The sequence below is a fragment of the Rhipicephalus microplus genome, unplaced genomic scaffold (assembly GCF_043290135.1).
Source record: "Rhipicephalus microplus isolate Deutch F79 unplaced genomic scaffold, USDA_Rmic scaffold_26, whole genome shotgun sequence".
NCBI classification, from domain to species: domain Eukaryota; kingdom Metazoa; phylum Arthropoda; class Arachnida; order Ixodida; family Ixodidae; genus Rhipicephalus; species Rhipicephalus microplus.
The window spans coordinates 5341973-5368251 of NW_027464599.1; positions in this window are offsets into that span (position 1 = coordinate 5341973).

Genomic DNA, 26279 nt, shown 5'->3' on the forward strand with positions numbered 1-26279 from the left:
CTAGAAACTCCACAACTACAAACTCCGCAAATACAGACTCGGCAACTAGAAATTCCATATCTAGAAACTCCACAACTAAAACTGCAAAACTAGAGACTTCTCAACTAGAAACTCAACAACTAGAAACTCCACAACTAAAAACTCTACAACTGAAAACTCCACAACTTGAGACTCCGCAACTTGAAACTTCACAACTAGAAACTCCGCTATTAAAAACTCCGCAACTAGAAACTCCACAACTAGAAACTCCACAACTTAAAACTCCACAACTAGATACTCCACAACTGTAAACTCCACAACTTGAGACTCCACAACTAGAAACTCCACAACTAGAAACTCTGCAACTAGAGACTCCACAACTAGAAACTCCACAACTAGAAACTCCACAACTACAAACTCCACAAATAGAGACTCGGCTACAAGAAATTTCATGTCTAGAAAGTCCACAACTAAAAACTTCACAACTGGAAACTCCAAAACTAGAAACTCCACAACTAGAGACTCCGCAACTAGACTCCACAACTTGAAGCTCCACAACTAGAGACTCCGCAAGTAGAAACTCCACAACTAGAAACTCCACAACTGGAAACTCCACAACTAGATACTCTGCAACTAGAAACTCCACAACTCGAATCTCCACAACTAGAAACTCCAGTACTAGAAACTCCACAACCAGAGACTCCACAACTAGAAACTCCACAACTAAAAACTCACAACTGGAAACTCGACAATTAGAAACTCCACAACCAGAAACTCCACAACTAGAAACTCCACAACTAAAAACTCCCCAACTGGAAACTCCACAACTAGAAACTCCACAACTAGAAACTCCACAACTAGAGACTCCGCAACTAGAAACTCCACAACCAGAGACTCTGCAACTAGAAACTCCGCAACTAGAAACTCGGCAGCTAGAAACTACACAACTAGAGACTCCACAACTAGAAACTCCACAACTAGAAACTCCACAACTAGAAACTCCACAACTAAAAACTCCACAACTGGAAACTCCACAACTAGACACTCCGCAACTATAAACTCCGCAACTTGAGACGCCACAACTACAAACTCAACAAATACAGACTCGGCAACTAGAAATTCCATATCTAGAAACTCCACAACTAAAAACTGCAAAACTAGAGACTTCTCAACTAGAAACTCAACAACTAGAAACTCCACAACTAAAACTCGACAACTGAAAACTCCACAACTTGAGACTCCGCAACTTGAAACTTCACAACTAGAAACTCCGCTATTAAAAACTCCGCAACTAGAAACTCCGCAACTAGAAACTCCACAACTTAAAACTCCACAACTAGATACTCTACAACTGGAAACTTTACAACTAGATACTTCACAACTGGAAACTCCACAACTAGATACTCCACAACTGGAAACTCCACAACTAGAAACTCCACAACTAGAGACTCCACAACTCGAATCTCCACAACTAGAAACTCCAGTACTAGAAACTCCACAACCAGAGACTCCCCAACTCCACAACTAGAAACTTCAAAACATGAAACTCCAACTAGATACTCCACAACTAGAAACTCCACAAATAGAGACTCCACAACTGGAAACTCCACAACTAGAGACTCTGCAACTAGAAACTTCACAACTAGAGACTCCGCAACTCCACAACTAGAAACTCCACAAATGAAAAATCCACAACTAGATACTCCACAACTAGAAACTTCACAACTATAGACTCAACAACTTGAAACTCCACAAGTTTAAATTCCACAACTTAAGACTCCACAACTAGAAACTCCACAACTGGAAACTCCACAACTAGAAACTCCGCAACTAGAAACTCCTCAACAGGAGACTCTACAACTAGAAACTCCACTACTAGAAACTCCAAAACTAGAAACTCCACAACTAGAAACTCTGCAACTAGAAACTCCACCACTAGAGTCTCCACCACTAGAAACTCCATAACTAGAAACTCCACAACCAGAAACTCCACAACTAGAAACTCCACAACTAGAAACTCCGCAACTAGAGACTCACCAACTAGAAACTCCACAACTAGAAACTCCACAACTACAAACTCCGCAAATACAGACTCGGCAACTAGAAATTCCATATCTAGAAACTCCACAACTAAAACTGCAAAACTAGAGACTTCTCAACTAGAAACTCAACAACTAGAAACTCCACAACTAAAAACTCTACAACTGAAAACTCCACAACTTGAGACTCCGCAACTTGAAACTTCACAACTAGAAACTCCGCTATTAAAAACTCTGCAACTAGAAACTCCACAACTAGAAACTCCACAACTTAAAACTCCACAACTAGATACTCCACAACTGTAAACTCCACAACTTGAGACTCCACAACTAGAAACTCCACAACTAGAAACTCTGCAACTAGAGACTCCACAACTAGAAACTCCACAACTAGAAACTCCACAACTACAAACTCCACAAATAGAGACTCGGCTACAAGAAATTTCATGTCTAGAAAGTCCACAACTAAAAACTTCACAACTGGAAACTCCAAAACTAGAAACTCCACAACTAGAGACTCCGCAACTAGACTCCACAACTTGAAGCTCCACAACTAGAGACTCCGCAAGTAGAAACTCCACAACTAGAAACTCCACAACTGGAAACTCCACAACTAGATACTCTGCAACTAGAAACTCCACAACTCGAATCTCCACAACTAGAAACTCCAGTACTAGAAACTCCACAACCAGAGACTCCACAACTAGAAACTCCACAACTAAAAACTCACAACTGGAAACTCGACAATTAGAAACTCCACAACCAGAAACTCCACAACTAGAAACTCCACAACTAAAAACTCCCCAACTGGAAACTCCACAACTAGAAACTCCACAACTAGAAACTCCACAACTAGAGACTCCGCAACTAGAAACTCCACAACCAGAGACTCTGCAACTAGAAACTCCGCAACTAGAAACTCGGCAGCTAGAAACTACACAACTAGAGACTCCACAACTAGAAACTCCACAACTAGAAACTCCACAACTAGAAACTCCACAACTAAAAACTCCACAACTGGAAACTCCACAACTAGACACTCCGCAACTATAAACTCCGCAACTTGAGACGCCACAACTACAAACTCAACAAATACAGACTCGGCAACTAGAAATTCCATATCTAGAAACTCCACAACTAAAAACTGCAAAACTAGAGACTTCTCAACTAGAAACTCAACAACTAGAAACTCCACAACTAAAAACTCCACAACTGAAAACTCCACAACTTGAGACTCCGCAACTTGAAACTTCACAACTAGAAACTCTGCTATTAAAAAATCCGCAACTAGAAACTCCGCAACTAGAAACTCCACAACTTAAAACTCCACAACTAGATACTCCACAACTGGAAACTTTACAATTAGATACTTCACAACTAGAAACTCCACAACTAGATACTTCACAACTGGAAACTCCACAACTAGAAACTCCACAACTAGAGACTCCACAACTCGAATCTCAACAACTAGAAACTCCAGTACTAGAAACTCCACAACCACAGACGCCCCAACTCCACAACTAGAAACTCCACAACATTAAACTCCAACAAGATAGTCCACAACTAGAAACTCCACAACTACAAACTCCACAAATAGAGACTCGGCTACAAGACATTTCATGTCTAGAAAGTCCACAACTAAAAACTTCACAACTGGAAACTCCAAAACTAGACACTCCACAACTAGAGTCTCCGCAACTAGACTCCACAACTTGAAGCTCCACAACTAGAGACTCCGCAAGTAGAAACTCCACAACTAGAAACTCCACAACTGGAAACTCCACAACTAGATACTCCGCAACTAGAAACTCCACAACTAGAGACTCCACAACTTGAAACTCCACAACTTTAAACTCCACAACTCAAAACTCCACAACTGGAAACTCCAAAACTAGAAACTCCACAACTAGAGTCTCCGCAACTAGACTCCACAACTTGAAGCTCCACAACTAGAGACTCCGCAAGTAGAAACTCCACAACTAGAAACTCCACAACTGGAAACTCCACAACTAGATACTCCGCAACTAGAAACTCCACAACTAGAGACTCCACAACTTGAAACTCCACAACTTTAAACTCCACAACTCAAAACTCCACAACTGGAAACTCCACAACTGGAAACTCCACAACTAGAAACTCCACAACTAGAAACTCCACAACTAGAGACTCACCAACTAGAAACTCCACAACTAGAAACTCCACAACTACAAGCTCCACAAATACAGACTCGGCAACCAGAAATTTCATATCTAGAAACTCCACAACTAAAACTGCAAAACTAGAGACTTCTCAACTAGAAACTCAACAACTAGAATCTCCACAGCTAAAAACTCGACAACTGAAAACTCCACAACTTGAGACTCCGCAACTTGAAACTTGACAACTAGAAACTCCGCTATTAAAAACTCCGCAACTAGAAACTCCACAACTAGAAACTCCACAAGTTAAAACTCCACAACTAGATACTCCACAACTTTAAACTCCACAACTTGAGACTCCACAACTAGAAACTCCACAACTAGAAACTCTGCAACTAGAGACTCCACAACTAGAAACTCCACAACTACAAACTCCACAAATAGAGACTCGGCTACAAGACATTTCACGTCTAGAAAGTCCACAACTAAAAACTTCACAACTGGAAACTCCAAAACTAGAAACTCCACAACTAGAGTCTCCGCAACTAGACTCCACAACTTGAAGCTCCACAATTAGAGACTCCGCAAGTAGAAACTCCACAACTAGAAACTCCACAACTGGAAACTCCACAACTAGAAACTCCACAACTAGAGACTCTGCAACTAGAAACTCCGCAACTAGAAACTCCGCAGCTAGAAACTACACAACTAGAGACTCCACAACTAGAAACTCCGCAACTAGAAACTCCACAACTAGAAACTCCACAACTCGAAACTCCACAACTGGAAACTCCATAACTAGACACTCCACAACTAGAGAATCTACAACTAGAGACTTCAAACTAAAACCTCAACAACTAGAAACTTCAAAATTCGAAACTCTACTGGAAACTACACAACTGGAAACTCCACAACTAGACACTCCACAACTAGAAACTCCACAACTAGAGACTCTGCAACTATGGAACTCCGCAATTAGAAGCTCCGCAACAAGAAATTCCAGAGCTAGAAACATCACAACTAGACACTCCGCTACTAGAAACTCCACAACTTGAGACGCCGCAACTAGAAACTCCACAACTTGAAACTTCACAACGAGAAACTCCACAACTAGAAACTCTACAAATAGAGACTCCTCAACTAGAGAATTCGCAACTAGAAACTCCAAAACTAGAGACTCTGCAACTAGAAACTCCGCAGCTAGAAACTCCACAACTAGAAACTCCACAACTAGAAACTCCGCAACTAGAAACTCCGCAACTAGAGACTCACCAACTAGAAACTCCACAACTAGAAACTCCACAACTACAAACTCCACAAATACAGACTCGGCAACTAGAAATTCCATATCTAGAAACTCCACAACTAAAAACTGCAAAGCTAGAGACTTCTCAACTAGAAACTCAACAACTAGAAACTCCACAACTAAAAACTCCACAACTGAAAACTCCACAACTTGAGACTCCGCAACTTGAAACTTCACAACTAGAAACTCCGCTATTAAAAACTCCGCAACTAGAAACTCCGCAACTAGAAACTCCACAACTTAAAACTCCACAACTAGATACTCCACAACTGGAAACTTTACAACTAGATACTTCAGAACTGGAAACTCCACAACTAGATACTCCACAACTGGAAACTCCACAACTAGAAACTCCACAACTAGAGACTCCACAACTCGAATCTCCACAACTAGAAACTCTAGTGCTAGAAACTCCACAACCAGAGACTCCCCAACTCCACAACTAGAAACTTCAAAACATGAAACTCCAACTAGATACTCCACAACTAGAAACTCCACAAATAGAGACTCCACAACTGGAAACTCCACAACTAGAGACTCTGCAACTAGAAACTTCACAACTAGAGACTCCGCAACTCCACAACTAGAAACTCCACAACTGAAAAATCCACAACTATATACTCCACAACTATAAAATCCACAACTAGAAACTCCACAACTATAGACTCAACAACTTGAAACTCCACAAGTTTAAACTCCACAACTTAAGACTCCACAACTAGAAACTCCACAACTGGAAACTCCACAACTAGAAACTCCGCAACTAGAAACTCCGCAACAGGAGACTCTACAACTAGAAACTCCACAACTAGAAACTCCAAAACTAGAAACTCCACAACTAGAAACTTCACAACTAGAAACTCCGCCACTAGAGACTCCACCACTAGAAACTCCACAACTAGAAACTCCACAACCAGAAACTCCACAACTAGAAACTCCACAACTAGAAACTCCGCAACTAGAGACTCACCAACTATAAACTCCACAACTAGAAACTCCACAACTACAAACTCCACAAATACAGACTCGGCAACTGGAAATTCCATATCTAGAAACTCCACAACTAAAACTGCAAAACTAGAGACTTCTCAACTAGAAACTCAACAACTAGAAACTCCACAACTAAAAACTCGACAACTGAAAACTCCACAACTTGAGACTCCGCAACTTGAAACTTCACAACTAGAAACTCCGCTATTAAAAACTCCGCAACTAGAAACTCCGCAACTAGAAACTCCACAACTTAAAACTCCACAACTAGATACTCCACAACTGGAAACTTTACAACTAGATACTTCACAACTGGAAACTCCACAACTAGATACTCCACAACTGGAAACTCCACAACTAGAAACTCCACAACTAGAAACTCCACAACTAGAGACTCCACAACTCGAATCTCCACAACTAGAAACTCCAGTACTAGAAACTCCACAACCAGAGACTCCCCAACTCCACAACTAGAAACTTCAAAACATGAAACTCCAACTAGATACTCCACAACTAGAAACTCCACAAATAGAGACTCCACAACTGGAAACTCCACAACTAGAGACTCTGCAACTAGAAACTTCACAACTAGAGACTCCGCAACTCCACAACTAGAAACTCCACAAATGAAAAATCCACAACTAGATACTCCACAACTAGAAACTTCACAACTATAGACTCAACAACTTGAATTTCCACAAGTTTAAATTCCACAACTTAAGACTCCACAACTAGAAACTCCACAACTGGAAACTCCACAACTAGAAACTCCGCAACTAGAAACTCCTCAACAGGAGACTCTACAACTAGAAACTCCACTACTAGAAACTCCAAAACTAGAAACTCCACAACAAGAAACTCTGCAACTAGAAACTCCACCACTAGAGTCTCCACCACTAGAAACTCCATAACTAGAAACTCCACAACCAGAAACTCCACAACTAGAAACTCCACAACTAGAAACTCCGCAACTAGAGACTCACCAACTAGAAACTCCACAACTAGAAACTCCACAACTACAAACTCCGCAAATACAGACTCGGCAACTAGAAATTCCATATCTAGAAACTCCACAACTAAAACTGCAAAACTAGAGACTTCTCAACTAGAAACTCAACAACTAGAAACTCCACAACTAAAAACTCTACAACTGAAAACTCCACAACTTGAGACTCCGCAACTTGAAACTTCACAACTAGAAACTCCGCTATTAAAAACTCCGCAACTAGAAACTCCACAACTAGAAACTCCGCAACTTAAAACTCCACAACTAGATACTCCACAACTGTAAACTCCACAACTTGAGACTCCACAACTAGAAACTCCACAACTAGAAACTCTGCAACTAGAGACTCCACAACTAGAAACTCCACAACTAGAAACTCCACAACTACAAACTCCACAAATAGAGACTCGGCTACAAGAAATTTCATGTCTAGAAAGTCCACAACTAAAAACTTCACAACTGGAAACTCCAAAACTAGAAACTCCACAACTAGAGACTCCGCAACTAGACTCCACAACTTGAAGCTCCACAACTAGAGACTCCGCAAGTAGAAACTCCACAACTAGAAACTCCACAACTGGAAACTCCACAACTAGATACTCTGCAACTAGAAACTCCACAACTCGAATCTCCACAACTAGAAACTCCAGTACTAGAAACTCCACAACCAGAGACTCCACAACTAGAAACTCCACGACTAAAAACTCACAACTGGAAACTCGACAATTAGAAACTCCACAACCAGAAACTCCACAACTAGAAACTCCACAACTAAAAACTCCCCAACTGGAAACTCCACAACTAGAAACTCCACAACTAGAAACTCCACAACTAGAGACTCCGCAACTAGAAACTCCACAACCAGAGACTCTGCAACTAGAAACTCCGCAACTAGAAACTCGGCAGCTAGAAACTACACAACTAGAGACTCCACAACTAGAAACTCCACAACTAGAAACTCCACAACTAGAAACTCCACAACTAAAAACTCCACAACTGGAAACTCCACAACTAGACACTCCGAAACTATAAACTCCGCAACTTGAGACGCCACAACTACAAACTCAACAAATACAGACTCGGCAACTAGAAATTCCATATCTAGAAACTCCACAACTAAAAACTGCAAAACTAGAGACTTCTCAACTAGAAACTCAACAACTAGAAACTCCACAACTAAAAACTCCACAACTGAAAACTCCACAACTTGAGACTCCGCAACTTGAAACTTCACAACTAGAAACTCTGCTATTAAAAAATCCGCAACTAGAAACTCCGCAACTAGAAACTCCACAACTTAAAACTCCACAACTAGATACTCCACAACTGGAAACTTTACAATTAGATACTTCACAACTAGAAACTCCACAACTAGATACTTCACAACTGGAAACTCCACAACTAGAAACTCCACAACTAGAGACTCCACAACTCGAATCTCAACAACTAGAAACTCCAGTACTAGAAACTCCACAACCACAGACGCCCCAACTCCACAACTAGAAACTCCACAACATTAAACTCCAACAAGATAGTCCACAACTAGAAACTCCACAACTGGAGACTCCACAAGTGGAAACTCCACAACTAGAGACTCTGCAACTAGAAACTTCACAACTAGAGACTCCGCAACTCCACAACTAGAAACTCCACAACTAAAAAATCCAACACTAGATACTCCACAACTTAAAAATCCACAACTAGAAACTCCACAACTCTAGGCTGAACAACTTGAAACTCCACAAGTTTAAACTCCACATTTTAAGACTCCACAACTAGAAACTCCACAACTGGAAACTCCACAACTAGAAACTCCGCAACTAGAAACTCCGCAACAGAAGACTATACAACTAGAAACGCCACAACTAGAAACTCCACAACTAGAAACTCCACAACTAGAAACTCCACAACTAGAAACTTCACAACTAGAGACTCCGCAACTAGAGACTCCACAACTATACACTACACAACTAGAAACTCCACAACCAGAGACTCTGCAATTCCACAACTAGAAACTCCACAACTGCAAACTCCACAACTAGATACTCCGCAACTAGAAACTCCGCAACTAGAAACTCCACAACCAGAGTTTCTGCAACTAGAAAATCCGCAACTAGAAACTCCGCAGCTAGAAACTACACAACTAGAGACTCCACAACTAGAAACTCCGCAACTAGAAACTCCACAACCAGAAACTCCACAACTCAAAACTCCACAACTAGAAACTCCAAAACTCGAAACTCCACAACTGGAAACTCCACAACTAGACACTCCACAACTAGACACTCCACAACTAAAAACTCTTCAAGTAGAAACTCCAAAACTAGAGACTCCACAACTAGAGAAACTACAACTAGAGACTTCAAACTAGAAACTCAACAACTAGAAACTTAAAAATTCGAAACTCTACTAGAAACTACACAACTGGAAACTCCACAACTAGACACTCCACAACTAGAAACTCCACAACTAGAGACTCTGCAACTATGGAACTCCGCAACTAGAAACTCCGCAACAAGAAATTCCAGAGCTAGAAACACCACAACTAGACACTCCGCAACTAGAAACTCCACAACTTGAGACGCCACAACTAGAAACTCCACAACTTGAAACTTCACAACGAGAAACTCCACAACTAGAAACTCTACAACTAGAGACTCCTCAACTAGAGAATTCGCAACTAGAAACTCCAAAACTAGAGACTCTGCAACTAGAAACTCCGCAGCTAGAAACTCCACAACTAGAAACTCCACAATTAGAAACTCCACAACTAGAACCTCCACAACTAGAGATTCCGCAACTAGAGACTCCACCACTAGAAACTCCACAACTAGAAATTCTACAACCAGAAACTCCACAACTAGAAACTCCGCAACTAGAAACTCCGCAACTAGAGACTCACATACTAGAAACTCCACAACTAGAAACTCCACAACTATAAACTCCACAAATACAGACTCGGCAACTAGAAATTCCATATCTAGAAACTCCACAACTAAAAACCACAAAACTAGAGACTTCTCAACTAGAAACTCAACAACTAGAAACTCCACAACTAAAAACTCCACAACTGAAAACTCCACAACTTGAGACTCCGCAATTTGAAACTTCACAACTAGAAACTCCGCTATTAAAAACTCCGCAACTAGAAACTCCGCAACTAGAAACTCCACAACTTAAAACTCCACAACTAGATACTCCATCACTGGAAACTTTACAACTAGATACTTCACAACTGGAAACTCCACAACTAGATACTCCACAGCTGGAAACTCCACAACTAGAAACTCCACAACTAGAGACTCCACAACTCGAATCTCCACAACTAGAAACTCCAGTACTAGAAACTCCACAACCAGAGACTCCCCAACTCCACAACTAGAAACTTCACAACATGAAACTCCAACTATATACTCCACAACTTGAGACTCCACAACTGGAAACTCCACAACTAGAGACTCTGCAACTAGAAACTTCACAACTAGAGACTCCGCAACTCCACAACTAGAAACTCCACAACTGAAAAATCCACAACTAGATACTTCACAACTAGAAAATCCACAACTAGAAACTCCACAACTATAGACTCAACAACTTGAAACTCCACAAGTTTAAACTCCATCACTTAAGACTCCACAACTAGAAACTCCACAACTGGAAACTCCACAGCTAGAAACTCCGTAACTAGAAACTCCGCCACTAGAGACTCCACCACTAGAAACTCCACAACTAGAAACTCCACAACCAGAAACTCCACAACTAGAAACTCCACAACTAGAAACTCCGCAACTAGAGACTCACCAACTAGAAACTCCACAACTACAAACTCCACAACTACAAACTCCACAACTAGAAACTCCACAACTAGAAACTCCACAACTAGAGACTCCGCAACTAGAAACTCCACAACCAGAGACTCTGCAACTAGAAACTCCGCAGCTAGAAACTCCGCAGCTAGAAACTACACAACTAGAGACTCCACAACTAGAAACTCCGCAACTAGAAACTCCACAACTAGAAACTCCACAACTCAAAACTCCACAACTAGATACTCCACAACTTGAAACTCCACAACTAGAGACTCCGCAACTAGAAACTCCACAACTAGAAACTCCACAACTGGAAACTCCACAACTAGATACTCCGCAACTAGAAACTCCACAACTAGAGACTCCACAACTTGAAACTCCACAACTTTAAACTCCACAACTTGAGACTCCACAACTAGAAACTCCATAACTCAAAACTCCACAACTGGAAACTCCACAATTAGAAAAGCCAAAAACTGAAACTCCACAACTAGAAACTCCACAACTAAAAACTCCACAACTGGAAACTCCACAACTAGAAACTCCACAACTAGAGACTCTGCAACTAGAAACTCCACAACCAGAGACTCTGCAACTAGAAACTCCGCAACTAGAAACTCGGCAGCTAGAAACTACACAACTAGAGACTCCACAACTAGAAACGCCACAACTAGAAACTCCACAACTAGAAACTCCACAACTAAAAACTCCACAACTGGAAACTCTACAACTAGACACTCCGCAACTAGAAACTCCGCAACTTGAGACGCCACAACTACAAACTCCACAAATACAGACTCGGCAACTAGAAATTCCATATCTAGAAACTCCACAACTAAAAACTGCAAAACTAGAGACTTCTCAACTAGAAACTCAACAACTAGAAACTCCACATCTAAAAACTCCACAACTGAAAACTCCACAACTTGAGACTCCGCAACTTGAAACTTCACAACTAGAAACTCTGCTATTAAAAAATCCGCAACTAGAAACTCCGCAACTAGAAACTCCACAACTTAAAACTCCACAACTAGATACTCCACAACTGGAAACTTTACAATTAGATACTTCACAACTAGAAACTCCACAACTAGATACTTCACAACTGGAAACTCCACAACTAGAAACTCCACAACTAGAGACTCCACAACTCGAATCTCAACAACTAGAAACTCCAGTACTAGAAACTCCACAACCACAGACGCCCCAACTCCACAACTAGAAACTCCACAACATTAAACTCCAACAAGATAGTCCACAACTAGAAACTCCACAACTGGAGACTCCACAAGTGGAAACTCCACAACTAGAGACTCCACAACTAGAACCTCCACAACTAGAGATTCCGCAACTAGAGACTCCACCACTAGAAACTCCACAACTACAAATTCCACAACCAGAAACTCCACAACTAGAAACTCCGCAACTAGAAACTCCGCAACTAGAGACTGACCAACTAGAAACTCCACAACTAGAAACTCCACAACTACAAACTCCACAAATACAGACTCGGCAACTAGAAATTCCATATCTAGAAACTCCACAACTAAAAACTGCAAAACTAGAGACTTATCATTTAGAAACTCCACAACTAGAAACTCCGCAACTAGAAACTCCGCAACTAGAGACTCACCAACTAGAAACTCCACAACTAGAAACTCCACAACTACAAACTCCACAAATACAGACTCGGCAACTAGAAGTTCCATATCTAGAAACTCCACAACTAAAAACTGCAAAACTAGAGACTTATCATTTAGAAACTCAACAACTAGAAACTCCGCAACTAAAAACTCCACAACTGAAAACTCCACAACTTGAGACTCCGCAACTTGAAACTTCACAACTAGAAACTCTGCTATTAAAAACTCCGCAACTAGAAACTCCGCAACTAGAAACTCCACAACTAGATACTCCACAACTGGAAACTTTACAACTAGATACTTCACAACTGGAAACTCCACAACTAGATACTCCACAACTGGAAACTCCACAACTAGAAACTCCACAACTAGAGACTCCACAACTCAAATCTCCACAACTAGAAACTCCCGTACTAGAAACTCCACAACTAGAAACTCGGCAGCTAGAAACTACACAACTAGAGACTCCACAACTAGAAACTCCACAACTAAAAACTCCAAAACTAGAAACTCTACAACTGAAAACTCCACAACTAGAAACTCCACAACTGAAAACTCCACAACTGGAAACTCCACAACTAGAGACTCCGCGACTAGAAACTCCACAACCAGAAACTCCACAACTAGAGACTCCGTAACTAGAAACTCCACAACTAGAAATTCCACAACTAGAAACTCCACAACTAGAAACTCTGCAACTAGAGACTCGGCTACAAGAAATTTCATGTCTAGAAAGTCCACAACTAAAAACTTCACAACTGGAAACTCCAAAACTAGAAACTCCACAACTAGAGACTCCGCAACTAGACTCCACAACTTGAAGCTCCACAACTAGAGACTCCGCAAGTAGAAACTCCACAACTAGAAACTCCGAAACTAGAAACTCCACAACTAAAACTGCAAAACTAGAGACTTCTCAACTAGAAACTCAACAACTAGAAACTCCACAACTAAAAACTCTACAACTGAAAACTCCACAACTTGAGACTCCGCAACTTGAAACTTCACAACTAGAAACTCCGCTATTAAAAACTCCGCAACTAGAAACTCCACAACTAGAAACTCCACAACTTAAAACTCCACAACTAGATACTCCACAACTGTAAACTCCACAACTTGAGACTCCACAACTAGAAACTCCACAACTAGAAACTCTGCAACTAGAGACTCCACAACTAGAGACTCCACAACTAGAAACTCCACAACTACAAACTCCACAAATAGAGACTCGGCTACAAGAAATTTCATGTCTAGAAAGTCCACAACTAAAAACTTCACAACTGGAAACTCCAAAACTAGAAACTCCACAACTAGAGACTCCGCAACTAGACTCCACAACTTGAAGCTCCACAACTAGAGACTCCGCAAGTAGAAACTCCACAACTAGAAACTCCACAACTGGAAACTCCACAACTAGATACTCTGCAACTAGAAACTCCACAACTCGAATCTCCACAACTAGAAACTCCAGTACTAGAAACTCCACAACCAGAGACTCCACAACTAGAAACTCCACAACTAAAAACTCACAACTGGAAACTCGAGAATTAGAAACTCCACAACCAGAAACTCCACAACTAGAAACTCCACAACTAAAAACTCCCCAACTGGAAACTCCACAACTAGAAACTCCACAACTAGAAACTCCACAACTAGAGACTCCGCAACTAGAAACTCCACAACCAGAGACTCTGCAACTAGAAACTCCGCAACTAGAAACTCGGCAGCTAGAAACTACACAACTAGAGACTCCACAACTAGAAACTCCACAACTAGAAACTCCACAACTAGAAACTCCACAACTAAAAACTCCACAACTGGAAACTCCAAAACTAGACACTCCGCAACTATAAACTCCGCAACTTGAGACGCCACAACTACAAACTCAACAAATACAGACTCGGCAACTAGAAATTCCATATCTAGAAACTCCACAACTAAAAACTGCAAAACTAGAGACTTCTCAACTAGAAACTCAACAACTAGAAACTCCACAACTAAAAACTCCACAACTGAAAACTCCACAACTTGAGACTCCGCAACTTGAAACTTCACAACTAGAAACTCTGCTATTAAAAAATCCGCAACTAGAAACTCCGCAACTAGAAACTCCACAACTTAAAACTCCACAACTAGATACTCCACAACTGGAAACTTTACAATTAGATACTTCACAACTAGAAACTCCACAACTAGATACTTCACAACTGGAAACTCCACAACTAGAAACTCCACAACTAGAGACTCCACAACTCGAATCTCAACAACTAGAAACTCCAGTACTAGAAACTCCACAACCACAGACGCCCCAACTCCACAACTAGAAACTCCACAACATTAAACTCCAACAAGATAGTCCACAACTAGAAACTCCACAACTGGAGACTCCACAAGTGGAAACTCCACAACTAGAGACTCTGCAACTAGAAACTTCACAACTAGAGACTCCGCAACTCCACAACTAGAAACTCCACAACTAAAAAATCCAACACTAGATACTCCACAACTTAAAAATCCACAACTAGAAACTCCACAACTCTAGGCTCAACAACTTGAAACTCCACAAGTTTAAACTCCACATTTTAAGACTCCACAACTAGAAACTCCACAACTGGAAACTCCACAACTAGAAACTCCGCAACTAAAAACTCCGCAACAGAAGACTATACAACTAGAAACGCCACAACTAGAAACTCCACAACTAGAAACTCCACAACTAGAAACTCCACAACTAGAAACTTCACAACTAGAGACTCCGCAACTAGAGACTACACAACTATACACTACACAACTAGAAACTCCACAACCAGAGACTCTGCAATTCCACAACTAGAAACTCCACAACTGCAAACTCCACGACTAGATACTCCGCAACTAGAAACTCCGCAACTAGAAACTCCACAACCAGAGTTTCTGCAACTAGAAAATCCGCAACTAGAAACTCCGCAGCTAGAAACTACACAACTAGAGACTCCACAACTAGAAACTCCGCAACTAGAAACTCCACAACTAGAAACTCCACAACTCAAAACTCCACAACTAGAAACTCCAAAACTCGAAACTCCACAACTGGAAACTCCACAACTAGACACTCCACAACTAGACACTCCGCAACTAAAAACTCTTCAAGTAGAAACTCCAAAACTAGAGACTCCACAACTAGAGAAACTACAACTAGAGACTTCAAACTAGAAACTCAACAACTAGAAACTTAAAAATTCGAAACTCTACTAGAAACTACACAACTGGAAACTCCACAACTAGACACTCCACAACTAGAAACTCCACAACTAGAGACTCTGCAACTATGGAACTCCGCAACTAGAAACTCCGCAACAAGAAATTCCAGAGCTAGAAACACCACAACTAGACACTCCGCAACTAGAAACTCCACAACTTGAGACGCCACAACTAGAAACTCCACAACTTGAAACTTCACAACGAGAAACTCCACAACTAGAAACTCTACAACTAGAGACTCCTCAACTAGAGAATTCGCAACTAGAAACTCCAAAACTAGAGACTCTGCAACTAGAAACTCCCCAGCTAGAAACTCCACAACTAGAAACTCCACAATTAGAAACTCCACAACTAGAACCTCCACAACTAGAGATTCCGCAACTAGAGACTCCACCACTAGAAACTCCACAACTAGAAATTCTACAACCAGAAACTCCACAACTAGAAACTCCGCAACTAGAAACTCCGCAACTAGAGACTCACCAACTAGAAACTCCACAACTAGAAACTCCACAACTATAAACTCCACAAATACAGACTCGGCAACTAGAAATTCCATATCTAAAAACTCCACAACTAAAAACCACAAAACTAGAGACTTCTCAACTAGAAACTCAACAACTAGAAACTCCACAACTAAAAACTCCACAACTGAAAACTCCACAACTTGAGACTCCGCAACTTGAAACTTCACAACTAGAAACTCCGCTATTAAAAACTCCGCAACTAGAAACTCCGCAACTAGAAACTCCACAACTTAAAACTCCACAACTAGATACTCCATCACTGGAAACTTTACAACTAGATACTTCACAACTGGAAACTCCACAACTAGATACTCCACAGCTGGAAACTCCACAACTAGAAACTCCACAACTAGAGACTCCACAACTCGAATCTCCACAACTAGAAACTCCAGTACTAGAAACTCCACAACCAGAGACTCCCCAACTCCACAACTAGAAACTTCACAACATGAAACTCCAACTATATACTCCACAACTTGAGACTCCACAACTGGAAACTCCACAACTAGAGACTCTGCAACTAGAAACTTCACAACTAGAGACTCCGCAACTCCACAACTAGAAACTCCACAACTGAAAAATCCACAACTAGATACTTCACAACTAGAAAATCCACAACTAGAAACTCCACAACTATAGACTCAACAACTTGAAACTCCACAAGTTTAAACTCCATCACTTAAGACTCCACAACTAGAAACTCCACAACTGGAAACTCCACAGCTAGAAACTCCGCAACTAGAAACTCCGCCACTAGAGACTCCACCACTAGAAACTCCACAACTAAAAACTCCACAACCAGAAACTCCACAACTAGAAACTCCACAACTAGAAACTCCGCAACTAGAGACTCACCAACTAGAAACTCCACAACTACAAACTCCACAACTACAAACTCCACAACTAGAAACTCCACAACTAGAAACTCCACAACTAGAGACTCCGCAACTAGAAACTCCACAACCAGAGACTCTGCAACTAGAAACTCCGCAACTAGAAACTCCGCAGCTAGAAACTACACAACTAGAGACTCCACAACTAGAAACTCCGCAACTAGAAACTCCACAACTAGAAACTCCACAACTCAAAACTCCACAACTAGATACTCCACAACTTTAAACTCCACAACTTGAGACTCCACAACTAGAAACTCCACAACTAGAAACTCTGCAACTAGAGACTCCACAACTAGAAACTCCACAACTAGAAACTCCACAACTACAAACCCCACAAATAGAGACTCGGCTACAAGAAATTTCATGTCTAGAAAGTCCACAACTAAAAACTTCACAACTGGAAACTCCAAAACTGGAAACTCCACAACTGGAGACTCCGCAACTAGACTCCACAACTTGAAACTCCACAACTAGAGACTCCGCAACTAGAAACTCCGCAACTAGAAACTCCACAACTAGAGACTCCACAACTTGAAACTCCACAACTTTAAACTCCACAACTTGAGACTCCACAACTAGAAACTCCATAACTCAAAACTCCACAACTGGAAACTCCACAATTAGAAAAGCCAAAAACTGAAACTCCACAACTAGAAACTCCACAACTAAAAACTCCACAACTGGAAACTCCACAACTAGAAACTCCACAACTAGAGACTCCGCAACTAGAAACTCCACAACCAGAGACTCTGCAACTAGAAACTCCGCAACTAGAAACTCGGCAGCTAGAAACTACACAACTAGAGACTCCACAACTAGAAACTCCACAACTAGAAACTCCACAACTAGAAACTCCACAACTAAAAACTCCACAACTGGAAACTCTACAACTAGACACTCCGCAACTAGAAACTCCGCAACTTGAGACGCCACAACTACAAACTCCACAAATACAGACTCGGCAACTAGAAATTCCATATCTAGAAACTCCACAACTAAAAACTGCAAAACTAGAGACTTCTCAACTAGAAACTCAACAACTAGAAACTCCACATCTAAAAACTCCACAACTGAAAACTCCACAACTTGAGACTCCGCAACTTGAAACTTCACAACTAGAAACTCCGCTATTAAAAAATCCGCAACTAGAAACTCCGCAACTAGAAACTCCACAACTGGAAACTTTACAATTAGATACTTCACAAATAGAAACTCCAGAACTAGATACTTCACAACTGGAAACTCCACAACTAGAAACTCCACAACTAGAGACTCCACAACTCGAATCTCAACAACTAGAAACTCCAGTACTAGAAACTCCACAACCACAGACGCCCCAACTCCACAACTAGAAACTCCACAACATTAAACTCCAACAAGATAGTCCACAACTAGAAACTTCACAACTGGAGACTCCACAAGTGGAAACTCCACAACTAGAGACTCTGCAACTAGAAACTTCACAACTAGAGACTCCGCAACTCCACAACTAGAAACTCCACAACTAAAAAATCCAACACTAGATACACCACAACTTAAAAATCCACAACTAGAAACTCCACAACTCTAGACTCAACAACTTGAAACTCCACAAGTTTAAACTCCACATTTTAAGACTCCACAACTAGAAACTCCACAACTGGAAACTCCACAACTAGAAACTCCGCAAATAGAAACTCCGCAACAGAAGACTATACAACTAGAAACGCCACAACTAGAAACTCCACAACTAGAAACTCCACAACTAGAAACTCCACAACTAGAAACTTCACAACTAGAGACTCCGCAACTAGAGACTCCACAACTAGAAACTCCACAACTAGAAACTCCACAACCAGAGACTCTGCAATTCCACAACTAGAAACTCCACAACTGCAAACTCCACAACTAGATACTCCGCAACTAGAAACTCCGCAACTAGAAACTCCACAACCAGAGTTTCTGCAACTAGAAAATCCGCAACTAGAAACTCCGCAGCTAGAAACTACACAACTAGAGACTCCACAACTAGAAACTCCGCAACTAGAAACTCCACAACTAGAAACTCCACAACTCAAAACTCCACAACTAGAAACTCCAAAACTCGAAACTCCACAACTGGAAACTCCACAACTAGACACTCCACAACTAGACACTCCACAACTAAAAACTCTTCAACTAGAAACTCCACAACTAGAAACTCTGCAACTAGAGACTCCCCAACTAGAAACTTCACAACTACAAACTCCACAACTACAAACTCCACAAATAGAGACTCGGCTACAAGAAATTTCATGTCTAGAAAGTCCACAACTAAAAACTTCACAACTGGAAACTCCAAAACTAGAAACTCCATAACTAGAGACTCCGCAACTAGACTCCACAACTTGAAACTCCACAACTAGAGACTCCGCAACTAGAAACTCCACAACTAGAAACTCCACAACTGGAAACTCCACAACTAGATACTCCGCAACTAGAAACTCCACAACTAGAGACTCCACAACTTGAAACTCCACAACTTTAAACTCCACAACTTGAGACTCCACAACTAGAAACTCCACAACTCAAAACTTCACAACTGGAAACTCCACAATTAAAAACTCCACAACCAGAAACTCCACAACTAGAAACTCCACAACTAAAAACTCCACAACTGGAAACTCCACAACTAGAAACTCCACAACTAGAGACTCTGCAACTAGAAACTCCACATTCAGAGACTCTGCAACTAGAAACTCTGCAACTAGAAACTCCGCAGCTAGAAACTACACAACTAGAGACTCCACAACTAGAAACTCCACAACTAGAAACTCCACAACTAGAAACTCCACAAATAAAAACTCCACAACTGGAAACTCCACAACTAGAAACTCCACAACTAGAAACTCCACAACTAGAGACTCCGCAACTAGAAACTCCACAACCAGAGACTCTGCAACTAGAAACTTTGCAACTAGAAACTGCGCAGCTAGAAACTACACAACTAGAGACTCCACAACTAGAAACTCCGAAACTAGAAACTCCACAACTAGAAACTCCACAACTCAAAACTCCACAACTAGAAACTCCAAAACTCGAAACTCCACAACTCGAAACTCCACAACTGGAAACTCCACAACTAGACACTCCACAACTAAAAACTTTTCAACTAGAAACTCCAAAACTAGAGACTCCACAACTAGAGAATCTACAACTAGAGACTTCAAACTAAAAACTCAACAACTAGAAACTTCAAATTTCGAAACTCTACTAGAAACTACACAACTGGAAACTCCACAACTAGACACTCCACAACTAGAAACTCCACAACTAGATACCCCACAACTGGAAACTTTACAACTAGATACTTCACAACTGGAAACTCCACAACTAGATACTTCACAACTGGAAACTCCACAACTAGAAACTCCACAACTAGAGACTCCACAACTCGAATCTCAACAACTAGAAACTCCAGTACTAGAAACTCCACAACCACAGACGCCCCAACTCCACAACTAGAAACTCCACAACATTAAACTCCAACAAGATACTCCACAACTAGGAACTCCACAATTGGAGACTCCACAAGTGGAAACTCCACAACTAGAGACTCTGCAACTAGAAACTTCACAACTAGAGACTCCGCAACTCCACAACTAGAAACTCCACAACTGAAAAATCCACAACTAGATACTCCACAACTAGAAAATCCACAACTAGAAACTCCACAACTATAGACTCAACAACTTAAAACTCTACAAGTTTAAACTCCACAACTTAAGACTCCACAACTGGAAACTCCAAAACTAGAAACTCTACAACCAGAGACTCCGCAACTAGAAACTCCGCAACAGAAGACTATACAACTAGAAACTCCACAACTAGAAACTCCAAAACTAGAAACTCCACAACTGGAAACTCCACAACTAGAAACTTCACAACTAGAGACTTCGCAACAAGAGACTCCACAACTATAAACTCAACAACTAGAAACTCCACAACCAGAGACTCTGCAATTCCACAACTAGAAACTCCACAACTGCAAACTCCACAACTAGATACTCCGCAACTAGAAACTCCGCAACTAGAAACTCCACAACCAGAGACTCTGCAACTAGAAACTCCGCAACTAGAAACTCCGCAGCTAACAACTACACAACTAGAGACTCCACAACTAGAAACTCCGCAACTAGAAACTCCACAACTAGAAACTCCACAACTCAAAACTCCACAACTAGAAACTCCAAAACTCGAAACTCCACAACTCGAAACTCCACAACTGGAGACTCCACAACTAGACACTCCACAACTAAAAACTCTTCAACTAGAAACTCCAAAACTAGAGACTCCACAACTAGATATTCTACAACTAGAGACTTCAAACTAGAAACTCAACAACTAGAAACTTCAAAATTCGAAACTCTACTAGAAACTACACAACTGGAAACTCCACAACTAGACACTCCACAACTAGAAACTCCACAACTAGAGACTCCACAAATACAGACTCGGCAACTAGAAATTCCATATCTAGAAACTCCACAACTAAAAACCACAAAACTAGAGACTTCTCAACTAGAAACTCAACAACTAGAAACTCCACAACTAAAAACTCCACAACTGAAAACTCCACAACTTGAGACTCCGCAACTTGAAACTTCACAACTAGAAACTCCGCTATTAAAAACTCCGCAACTAGAAACTCCGCAACTAGAAACTCCACAACTTAAAACTCCACAACTAGATACTCCATCACTGGAAACTTTACAACTAGATACTTCACAACTGGAAACTCCACAACTAGATACTCCACAGCTGGAAACTCCACAACTAGAAACTCCACAACTAGAGACTCCACAACTCGAATCTCCACAACTAGAAACTCCAGTACTAGAAACTCCACAACCAGAGACTCCCCAACTCCACAACTAGAAACTTCACAACATGAAACTCCAACTATATACTCCACAACTTGAGACTCCACAACTGGAAACTCCACAACTAGAGACTCTGCAACTAGAAACTTCACAACTAGAGACTCCGCAACTCCACAACTAGAAACTCCACAACTGAAAAATCCACAACTAGATACTTCACAACTAGAAAATCCACAACTAGAAACTCCACAACTATAGACTCAACAACTTGAAACTCCACAAGTTTAAACTCCATCACTTAAGACTCCACAACTAGAAACTCCACAACTGGAAACTCCACAGCTAGAAACTCCGCAACTAGAAACTCCGCCACTAGAGACTCCACCACTAGAAACTCCACAACTAAAAACTCCACAACCAGAAACTCCACAACTACAAACTCCACAACTAGAAACTCCGCAACTAGAGACTCACCAACTAGAAACTCCACAACTACAAACTCCACAACTACAAACTCCACAACTAGAAACTCCACAACTAGAAACTCCACAACTAGAGACTCCGCAACTAGAAACTCCACAACCAGAGACTCTGCAACTAGAAACTCCGCAACTAGAAACTCCGCAGCTAGAAACTACACAACTAGAGACTCCACAACTAGAAACTCCGCAACTAGAAACTCCACAACTAGAAACTCCACAACTCAAAACTCCACAACTAGATACTCCACAACTTTAAACTCCACAACTTGAGACTCCACAACGAGAAACTCCACAACTAGAAACTCTGCAACTAGAGACTCCACAACTAGAAACTCCACAACTAGAAACTCCACAACTACAAACCCCACAAATAGAGACTCGGCTACAAGAAATTTCATGTCTAGAAAGTCCACAACTAAAAACTTCACAACTGGAAACTCCAAAACTGGAAACTCCACAACTGGAGACTCCGCAACTAGACTCCACAACTTGAAACTCCACAACTAGAGACTCCGCAACTAGAAACTCCACAACTAGAAACTCCACAACTGGAAACTCCACAACTAGATACTCCGCAACTAGAAACTCCACAACTAGAGACTCCACAACTTGAAACTCCACAACTTTAAACTCCACAACTTGAGACTCCACAACTAGAAACTCCATAACTCAAAACTCCACAACTGGAAACTCCACAATTAGAAAAGCCAAAAACTGAAACTCCACAACTAGAAACTCCACAACTAAAAACTCCACAACTGGAAACTCCACAACTAGAAACTCCACAACTAGAGACTCCGCAACTAGAAACTCCACAACCAGAGACTCTGCAACTAGAAACTCCGCAACTAGAAACTCGGCAGCTAGAAACTACACAACTAGAGACTCCACAACTAGAAACTCCACAACTAGAAACTCCACAACTAGAAACTCCACAACTAAAAACTCCACAACTGGAAACTCTACAACTAGACACTCCGCAACTAGAAACTCCGCAACTTGAGGCGCCACAACTACAAACTCCACAAATACAGACTCGGCAACTAGAAATTCCATATCTAGAAACTCCACAACTAAAAACTGCAAAACTAGAGACTTCTCAACTAGAAACTCAACAACTAGAAACTCCACATCTAAAAACTCCACAACTGAAAACTCCACAACTTGAGACTCCGCAACTTGAAACTTCACAACTAGAAACTCCGCTATTAAAAAATCCGCAACTAGAAACTCCGCAACTAGAAACTCCACAACTGGAAACTTTACAATTAGATACTTCACAAATAGAAACTCCAGAACTAGATACTTCACAACTGGAAACTCCACAACTAGAAACTCCACAACTAGAGACTCCACAACTCGAATCTCAACAACTAGAAACTCCAGTACTAGAAACTCCACAACCACAGACGCCCCAACTCCACAACTAGAAACTCCACAACATTAAACTCCAACAAGATAGTCCACAACTAGAAACTTCACAACTGGAGACTCCACAAGTGGAAACTCCACAACTAGAGACTCTGCAACTAGAAACTTCACAACTAGAGACTCCGCAACTCCACAACTAGAAACTCCACAACTAAAAAATCCAACACTAGATACACCACAACTTAAAAATCCACAACTAGAAACTCCACAACTCTAGACTCAACAACTTGAAACTCCACAAGTTTAAACTCCACATTTTAAGACTCCACAACTAGAAACTCCACAACTGGAAACTCCACAACTAGAAACTCCGCAAATAGAAACTCCGCAACAGAAGACTATACAACTAGAAATGCCACAACTAGAAACTCCACAACTAGAAACTCCACAACTAGAAACTCCACAACTAGAAACTTCACAACTAGAGACTCCGCAACTAGAGACTCCACAACTAGAAACTCCACAACTAGAAACTCCACAACCAGAGACTCTGCAATTCCACAACTAGAAACTCCACAACTAGATACTCCGCAACTAGAAACTCCGCAACTAGAAACTCCACAACCAGAGTTTCTGCAACTAGAAAATCCGCAACTAGAAACTCCGCAGCTAGAAACTACACAACTAGAGACTCCACAACTAGAAACTCCGCAACTAGAAACTCCACAACTAGAAACTCCACAACTCAAAACTCCACAACTAGAAACTCCAAAACTCGAAACTCCACAACTGGAAACTCCACAACTAGACACTCCACAACTAGACACTCCACAACTAAAAACTCTTCAACTAGAAACTCCACAACTAGAAACTCTGCAACTAGAGACTCCCCAACTAGAAACTTCACAACTACAAACTCCACAACTACAAACTCCACAAATAGAGACTCGGCTACAAGAAATTTCATGTCTAGAAAGTCCACAACTAAAAACTTCACAACTGGAAACTCCAAAACTAGAAACTCCATAACTAGAGACTCCGCAACTAGACTCCACAACTTGAAACTCCACAACTAGAGACTCCGCAACTAGAAACTCCACAACTAGAAACTCCACAACTGGAAACTCCACAACTAGATACTCCGCAACTAGAAACTCCACAACTAGAGACTCCACAACTTGAAACTCCACAACTTTAAACTCCACAACTTGAGACTCCACAACTAGAAACTCCACAACTCAAAACTTCACAACTGGAAACTCCACAATTAAAAACTCCACAACCAGAAACTCCACAACTAGAAACTCCACAACTAAAAACTCCACAACTGGAAACTCCACAACTAGAAACTCCACAACTAGAGACTCTGCAACTAGAAACTCCACATTCAGAGACTCTGCAACTAGAAACTCCGCAACTAGAAACTCCGCAGCTAGAAACTACACAACTAGAGACTCCACAACTAGAAACTCCACAACTAGAAACTCCACAACTAGAAACTCCACAAATAAAAACTCCACAACTGGAAACTCCACAACTAGAAACTCCACAACTAGAAACTCCACAACTAGAGACTCCGCAACTAGAAACTCCACAACCAGAGACTCTGCAACTAGAAACTTTGCAACTAGAAACTGCGCAGCTAGAAACTACACAACTAGAGACTCCACAACTAGAAACTCCGAAACTAGAAACTCCACAACTAGAAACTCCACAACTCAAAACTCCACAACTAGAAACTCCAAAACTCGAAACTCCACAACTCGAAACTCCACAACTGGAAACTCCACAACTAGACACTCCACAACTAAAAACTTTTCAACTAGAAACTCCAAAACTAGAGACTCCACAACTAGAGAATCTACAACTAGAGACTTCAAACTAAAAACTCAACAACTAGAAACTTCAAATTTCGAAACTCTACTAGAAACTACACAACTGGAAACTCCACAACTAGACACTCCACAACTAGAAACTCCACAACTAGATACCCCACAACTGGAAACTTTACA